Source organism: Rhagoletis zephyria, unplaced genomic scaffold (assembly GCF_001687245.7).
Source record: "Rhagoletis zephyria isolate East Lansing unplaced genomic scaffold, Rhagoletis_zephyria_1.1 Rzeph_scaffold_04042, whole genome shotgun sequence".
NCBI classification, from domain to species: Eukaryota; Metazoa; Arthropoda; class Insecta; order Diptera; family Tephritidae; genus Rhagoletis; species Rhagoletis zephyria.
In genome coordinates this window covers 33,969-40,975 of record NW_016161125.1, presented here as the reverse complement: position 1 = coordinate 40,975, position 7,007 = coordinate 33,969, and the positions used below count along the sequence as shown (strand labels likewise).

Genomic DNA, 7,007 nt, shown 5'->3' with positions numbered 1-7,007 from the left:
ATATTATTGTAGCACACTTTATTTTGGGGTTGGTGCTATATTTTTGCTACACACTGTACTCCTTGGGACTGTATGTAGAATTTTTGCTACTGGCGCTATTTAGCTCAGCTTTTGTACGTACGCTTGTAGGGATGTATGTATATACGTTGCCCACTAGCTGCGCTTTGCTAGTGCGAATAGCGAATGAGTGGGGAACAGCAAAAATAAGAAAAATCACTGTGGAGTTGGAGCGCCGTATGTACGATATGCTGTATGTACGTTTATGTACCAGTCGCATGCAAATTGTATTTGCTATGCGATCAGTGAATATCGACAACCTTGGGTGTAATTTTCTTTTATTTATTTGAGATGGGGAATCGGCAATAGAATTGTGCACAAAGATGCACGGGTTAATGTCTGTATGCACCTGTATGTACATATGTATGTATGTACATATATGCATGCGTTGGGGGAGCGTAGCGGTGACTTTGCTAGTTAGGCCTAGTATATTTATTACGCGCGTGTACTTTTTGGAATGCATTTGGGACCAGTTTCATATATATATGTACGTGGAGAGATATACATATGTATAGGGGTTATATACGTATGAAAATGTATCTATACTTAGCGGATTTTTTTCGAGTGTGGGTATATATCGAGTGGGGAGTATATATACGTATACAAATGAGTAGTTCAGCGGATTTTTAAATTTTGAGGTTATATTCAAATGCGCGGAAATGTTCGCAAAAATATGTGTTGATAGAGAGCGTTATTTGCTGTACGGGGAGGTTTTCATATACCCTTTTGGGAAATCCGCTAAACTTTTTGTATGTGAATAAGTAAATGATGCACTTACTTTGGTATTCCCTTTCTTTGTACAAACCGCGTTTTCTTGGGGATGCTTGCCTTTTGTTGTTTTTAAGCGCCTTCTTTGGGCGTACTTGCACGGCTCGTGTGGGGGCTTCTTGCAGTTGCAATGCGGCTACTGTCGGCTTCCTTGATGTTGTTGTTGTTGCAAGGCGGCCAACTTGTGGACGGCTAGGACTGCTGTATATCGCCTTACTTGCTGTTGATATATTGTTGTTGGGCGGTTGCTTACCGGCTACGAGCTGTTGTTGAGCGGTGGTACACTGCACTTTCAACCTTGATTTAATTTTGGTGTTTTTTTCGTATTGTCACTTTCCTTGTAGTTTTTTTGTTTTTGCACACGCCGGTCTCGTTCACTAGCGTTTTTCTTTAGATATATTTGAGTATCTTAGCACTTATGGTTGCACTTTTTATTTGTTGAGAGTTTTTTTGTTTGTTTCGTTCTTTTTAATCGGGTTTCGGCAGTATGTTTCGCACTGAGGCGAAGTCAATATATCAATTTAAATTAACCATTTTTCCTTTAGGAAATGAAAGATATTGGTTTTTTTAATTTTAAACAATATTAAATTCACTTTATTGAATAGAGCACTTCGTATAAATTGGAAGAACTGATTAGCAAAGGTATTGCGCGGGTGATAGCGAGCGAATGATCCAAGTTTTTCTTGAGTTCTGCGTCGGTATGGTTCGATGCGTTTATTTTCCCCCAGTCCTCGCAGAATTTATCAAGCCTAGTTATCTCGTAGAGAAGATTTTTATGATTATCTTCGTCGGTCTGGGGATTTGACCATGCAAAATAACCTTGTTGAGTGTGAAGGGATTGGGATTTTTCCTGCTTTTCTTCTGTCATTTTGAGTTAGGGTTGCTTTATATGTAAGTGCGAACTGATTGAGTTCTTTTTTAGAATTGAGTGTGAAATTTGTATTGCGAGAGTATATTTTTACTTTATTTTCTTTTACCTAAAGGTAGCTAATCATATGTATGTACATTAGGGTGGGGGTAAAATTGTAAGTCTCACCCCCTCAGTCGCTAATACAACGGTCAAAGATACCACATATAAATTTTAGTCCCGATTGGAAACGGTTAAGGCATGCTGCACACGGGTCAAAATTCAGATTCCTCTATGGAGACTCAAAAAATTTCAATTAATTTTTTTTCATCTAATACCCAAAATCGATACTACTGTAGGCGCAGATATCACGTATAAATTTTGGTCCCGGTTGGAGTCGGTTAAGGCGTGTCGCACAGGGGTCAAAGTTCAGATTCCTCTATGGAGACTCAAAAAATTTAAATTAATTTTTGTTTTCATATAATACCTAAAATCGATACTACTGTAGGCGCAGATATCACGTATAAATTTTGGTCCCGGTTGGAGTCGGTTAAGGCGTGTCGCACAGGGGTCAAAGTTCAGATTCCTCTATGGAGACTCAAAAAATTTAAATTAATTTTTGTTTTCATATAATACCTAAAATCGATACTACTGTAGGCGCAGATATCACGTATAAATTTTGGTCCCGGTTGGAGTCGGTTAAGGCGTGTTGCACAGCGGTCAAAGTTCAGATTCCCCTATGGAGACTCAAAAAATTTAAATGAATTTTTTTTCATCGAATACCCAAATTCGATACTGCCGTAGGCGCTTTATCGTAACCATTTGTAATTTAGTGTTTATATTGCAAAATAAATGAATATAAAATTAAGGTTACATTTTTTATGAAGTGCTACATCGGACAAGTAGGCAATTGAGAAGTTAAGTCCTCTCTCGTCGTACAAAAAATACACTCTATAATATATATAATTAATTTTCTTTTTTTAATTTGAATTTTTTGAGCCTTCATACAGGAATCTGAACTTTGACCCCTGTGCGACACGCCTTAACCGACTCCAATCGGGACCAAAATTTATACGTGATATCTGCGCCTACAGTAGTATCGATTTTGGGTNTTTGGGTATTAGATGAAAAAAATATTAACTTAAATTTTTTGAGTCTCCATAGAGGAATCTGAACTTTGACCCCTGGGCGACACCCGACTCCAACTGGGACCAAAATTTATATGTGATATCTTCGGCGTTATTAGTATCGATTTTGGGTATTAGATAAAAAAATATTAACTTAAATTTGTTGAGTCTCCATAGAGGAATCTGAACTTTGACCCCTGTACGACACGCCTAAACCGTCTCCGATCGGGACCAACATTTTTGTGTGATATCGTTGACAATATTAGCATCGATGTGGGGATTGACGTTTAGGAAATCTGATGTAATAATGCACTTAATACATTTAAGGACCACCCTAATGCACATACATGTAGTTTATAAGTACAGGCAAGTATAAATTTAAGTAGCTATAATTCAAATTTAGGTGTGTGAATGTAAGTATATAGTTCAATTTTAGTAAACATTTTGAAGTATTTTTAGGAAAATATGTTAAGTTATTTTAAAATAGTATTCTAATTAGAAAATATTAATTATGAATTAGAATTCTTTTATGTTGGGGCCCATGTCTTCAACAATTCGTTAATCGAAAAATTTTCGTTATACATACATAAATATACATTTTTGGGGCATATATCAAGCCCATTTTTAATATTTTGGAGTCATTTTAATGATCATATAATTAGGTTTTTTGTGCATATTTTTGTCTTCCCTAGTCATAACTAATAAAAAATTCGAAATTCACTTTTTGATTTATATGATGGATTTCACCGAATTACAGCTACCCAGCTCATTTTATAAAAAAAAAATAAAAATATCAGTCACGACCTTTTCCATTTTAGTTGCGATGTTGTTACGTCTTTTTGCATTTCAGGTGACGATATAATCATTTGCGCCGCAGAAAGAAGAAACAACTAAGCACTTTTGAACACCCCCAAAATAGATTGCTACTTGTAGCAGCTATGCTGTATACCTGAATGAAGTATAATCCTTGGTGAAAAAATTTATTTGTTCAAGGACATATGTACATATCGATTGTCCTCTGCAATAACGACACAATTCAAAATTCAAAAAATAAAAACTGTTACTACTGTTAAGTGGGTCTTGTCTCTTACCCTTGTCTAATCCATTTCCAACCCTTACTTAAGTAAGCAATAAGGATTGCTAATGTAAGTACTAAAGGTTAGACATTGATTTGAGTAGGACCGACGAACTCTCATAGTGAACGGTCGCTTCTCAATTCGCTGTGCCTAGCGTGGTTAATAACTCTCTGGTGTTGATCATTATACGCTCACTACTTTCATATCTACGCGTGTTACTTTTTGTTGCTTTTCTGACAGACAACCGTACGCATATAGGTGGTCGTAAACTCGTGTTTTCGCTATGCCCCCCCGGGGCTATCAAATTCGGGGACAATAGGTTCGCCCCATTATCTCCAGATCTGAAACCAAAGCGTAAAAAACCCAATGCTGTATCGTTGAACCAATTCCCGGAGCTACCTGTTACCAAGAAAGGTGATCCTAAATACTTAGTAATCACATCGCAAGATGATAAGATACCTCTTACAACCCTCTCGTGCTTCGCTGTTTACAAGGGTATCCAAGCCATTAGTAAGGAAGTGAACAACATTTCTGAGCTTCGTGACGGCAGCCTTCTTTTATTAGTGAATAACCCTAAAACCGCAGAAAAATTCTTATCCTCTAAAGTACTACCTGGATCTCTACCAATAAACGTCAAGCTTCACAACAGCCTGAACTCGGTAAAAGGAACCGTCTACGCTCCATTCCTCTGCCATCGAGATGGATGATGAAATTGTGGAGGGTCTTAAAGATCAAGGTGTATCTTCGATACACAAATTCACAAGAATGATCGACGGATGCCGGAAGCCTTCGGGCGCCATATTACTTAATTTTGATAAATACCATTTACCTGATAGAATTGAAGTTGCCTGGAGAACTCCAGATGTTCGCCCTTATTTCCCTAACCCTATGCGATGCAAGCAATGCCAAATTCTCGGACACACCACTAAACACTGCTGCAATACTCCAGCCTGTGCTACTTGCAACCTTCCACCTACCCATGTCTCGCCAATAGACATGTAATATATGTGTGCCAATTGTTCGGACAACCACCCTTCCTATTCCAACGACTGCCCAAAATTCCAGCAGTCGAAAGAGATCCTAAAAATAAAAACAATATCCAAATGTAGTATGCGTGAGGCCGTCATTAAATATAAAAATCAACTTCCGATTATTCCGAACCCCAATTCATATACCAATGCATCTAAAAATGCCAACTCCAATATCAACGCTATAACTGCCAATACACAATCAAATTTACCATCAAATACCAACTTAACATCCTCTAATAACAAGACCGATACCTTAACAAAGATAAACACATTTTCTTCGTCTACTCCCTCCTCTATACCCTCACCCTCTCCACTATTCTCCCCCTTATCAATTTCCTCCCTATCCGGCGATTTTTTCCCCACAAATACCCACCTGTCTTCTCCTTCACATTCGCAAGAATCTTTGAATCAATGAATCAATAATGTATTATTATTTTATGTTACCGAAACAACAATCTATTTTCTGTTTATTAATTAAAATTTTTCTATGATCTCTCTACTTCAGTGGAATATTAATGGCTACTTCAATAATTATATCAACCTAGAGTTGTTAATAAAAGCTCACAACCCATCCATTGTGTTGTTAAATGAAACACACTTAGCCCACGGTGTTTCAGCCCACACTCCCAAATCCTATATAGGATATTTCCACAATCTTCCTCACATTACTACTACCAAACAAGGTATTGCCATCCTCGTAAAACGAAACCTACCCCATGGTTGTCTTCCCATTCCCCGCTCCAATATTGCCTCCATAATCATACAAACTCATACTCCTACAAAAATTTCTATAATCTGTGCTTACTCCTCACCTAGCCAAACTTTCACAACAGACTTTGTTAATATTTTTTCTCCAAGCTCCGATCCATTTATTCTAGCTGGCGATTTCAATGTATGGAGCCTACTTTGGGGCTCTGATTCGGCTAATACCAGAGGACACGTGATTGAAGACGCCATCCTAGCCTCCAACTGCGTAATTCTAAATGACGGATCTCCCACCCATTTCTCAACTCATAGTACCCTTACTCATTCCGATCTAACCCTCTGTACGGTATCCCTCTCCCCTAAAATATCATGGCGTCTTATCGACGATTTATACGGTAGCGATCACTTTCCCATACTAAGCACCATTCTTTCCACCAGGCCATTAACTTGTGTCAAGCCTAGGATATATTTCAAAACCGAACTGGCAAACTGGGCGGAATTTGAGAAAGCTTGTGAAACGCTATCCTCCTCCTATCCAATATCATCCAATGTAAACCAGCATCCAGAAAATCATTCGGTCCGCAGCTAATAAAACCATCCCCCTTACCACAACAAGACTACGCGGACCATCCTCGTTGTGGTGGAATAGTGAACTGTCAGCACTAAGAGACAGAAAGCAGCAAGCCTGGCGCGAATTCAAACGCAACCGAAATATTACAAACCTCATTCTTTATAAGAAAACCAACGCACTTTTTCGCCGTAGCGCTAAAACCGCTAAACTTGCTTGCTTTCAAAAGTTTACTAGTAGCATCACAACTACTTCTGGCACCAAAAAAATCTGGGCGGACATAAGAAGACTTACTGGTCTACCTTCACATTCCTCTATTCCCCTCCTTAAATCCTCGCTCGGCGATCTACTTAGCCCTCGTGACATAGCTCTAGAACTGGCCTCCCATTTTTCCCATTTATCATCCGAATCCAATTTCCTTCCTGCATTCGCAGCAAGTAAGCTTGCATTACTCTGCTCTTCTCGTCCGCCTAATCCTAGATTGACACCTTCTGCCCCGGTTTCGAGAAGATATCGTACCCAATAATAAAACATCTTCCCATGTCCCTTATTTCACGCCTCCTCATACACTATAATAATATTTTTTATACAGGCAACTATCCCCTCCTCTGGAAAACTAGTGCAGTCATTCCTATCCTAAAAGCGAAGTAAGAAGTTATCGTCCCATATCCTTACTCCCTTGCCTTGGTAAATTGCTGGAAAAAATGATCGGTACCAGACTGTCTTGGTTTATATATTCCAACCAATTCATGCACCACAACCAAGTTGCCTTTAAAAAAGGGCAAAGCACGCTCGACGCCCTCCTACATCTTGATCATGTAATCTCCG

At 38.6% G+C, this 7,007-nt stretch overlaps 1 pseudogene; it reads left to right on the top strand.

Annotated features, from left to right (window-relative positions):
* Nucleotides 1-4,574: 4,574 nt before the first annotated feature.
* On the top strand, nucleotides 4,575-6,664 carry LOC108370159 (uncharacterized; annotated as a pseudogene).
* Nucleotides 6,665-7,007: the final 343 nt, after the last annotated feature.